General features: G+C 39.4%; 1 long non-coding RNA gene across 1 annotated transcript; it reads right to left on the reverse strand.

Annotated features, from left to right (window-relative positions):
* Nucleotides 1–204: 204 nt before the first annotated feature.
* LOC109592221 (uncharacterized) lies at nucleotides 205–1,765 on the reverse strand. The gene is made up of 3 exons (XR_002190239.1): nucleotides 1,611–1,765; nucleotides 780–861; nucleotides 205–304 (listed from the first exon to the last, which is right to left on the reverse strand). It is a non-coding gene; the product is annotated as an uncharacterized LOC109592221 (long non-coding RNA).
* Nucleotides 1,766–1,771: the final 6 nt, after the last annotated feature.

The raw sequence follows: 1,771 nt of genomic DNA on the forward strand, positions 1-1,771 counted from the left end.
TGGCCAAACTAAACTAGCCACCACCAAAAGTTTAGCAATACACAAAATTTACTTCACTCAAAATCAGAGCATCTCAGGGATTCAATATACTAATGAAACCCTTCGATTTAAAATGCAACCTTTTTAAAACTTGATTGGTTACATGGTGTAACATGTTTAATGCATAAATAATACATCAGGCATACAGTGCTCTGGTGTTTTACCTGTCAGCATTAGGAGCAATGGCACGACAGCCTGATGTAGCTGTAAGTATGTCATCGCTAGCTGGTGCATCACTACCTACACCCTCTCTCCTTTCTTTTGCCTATAAAGAATAGAAAATAGTGCACGCGTTATACATGTACATGTTCATAACATTTATACATAGACACGCATGTGCATGCATTAATTGCTACAAGTACTGATGTCGCATACACTTACATACAATGCATGCAAAAGATTGCATTACCTCTTGCTCATTATGCACACAGGATGGATACTACAGGAAGCTTGCATGAATACAGTACATGATGTTACCGGTCATGTACGTGCATATTAAATGTTCAAGTATACAGGTACAACATACATACCTGCCGAACCCTCTAAAACAGGGACACTTTTATAATCAGGCGGGACCGACACTGTAAGCATACCACATGCATTATAAACGTGCATTAACAAGAGTCCAAGGCTCTTGGTATTAATAACTGAAAAGACGGACAATACCATAATCAGTAGAGTTTCATTGGGTCTCAAAGTGTACAGGTTTGACTGTCAGGTCAATTACACTTATTACTTACCCTGTCCCAATAGTTCTTGGACCATTCAGCAATTCTCTCGTCTTCCTCTTTGCGCAACTCGGCCCACCACTCACTGTTAGCACTAAACACAAACAGCAATTTACAACAATATCATTAATAGTCTACGCACCTGTATAGCGTCACTCGCACTGCATAGTGTAAAACCAACAGCAATCAGTGCCTAATAATCCAGTTGGCCGTACTTTTAATGCTAATTAATACATGCATGCAAGACTGCATCCGTAATTATGCAAATTCCTCATTTCATAGGCTGATTAAAACAGGCAATGTACATGTACATGCATGTAATGTCAAAATATTTAAACAGTGAATCGCCAATGACTGTTAAAAATCAGAAACAATGAATCTAATGGGAATGCCGGTAGACATTACACTGAAAAGTTGCAATTATAGTCTGACTTTCAAAATAGCAACAGCATATACGTGCAGTGACAATACCTGCATACATATGTACATGTACAAGGGTAGCTAAAACTAAGTAATTCCTTCCTTAAACATTGACGACACTATTCCAATACACGAGACTATCCTTCCACGGCACGTGCGCACATACCTTGATCACAAACGCTCAAGCGTAATGTGACACGTGCTGGGTTGAGATTACGCAGCGTAAATGTACATGTTTGCGTAACATATGCCAAGAATGCAATAGGCAAATCGTCACTAAAAAAAACATTACAGAAAGCACGAAATCAGTACCCACCCGCCAAACCCCAGACATGAAGAGTTCAATGGAGTCGTATACATGTCAACTTTAGTACCCATTATACGTGCGTATTACGATGAATCATTACAATACGTGATACTAACCTTTTCCTTCTTGGTTTGAATTTATTAGCTTTTGATGCATTACTAAAGTAACACAAAAATGTACTATATCATAAAACCGAATATACGTCGGTGGCTTTTTCAGACCCGGGTGCCTCCTTTGCCACGACTCCACCAGCAGCAGCTGTTGTTGCTACTCCTCC

This window comes from Amphimedon queenslandica, unplaced genomic scaffold (assembly GCF_000090795.2).
Source record: "Amphimedon queenslandica unplaced genomic scaffold, v1.1 AMPQUscaffold_5935_Cont22103, whole genome shotgun sequence".
Lineage (NCBI taxonomy): Eukaryota > Metazoa > Porifera > Demospongiae > Haplosclerida > Niphatidae > Amphimedon > Amphimedon queenslandica.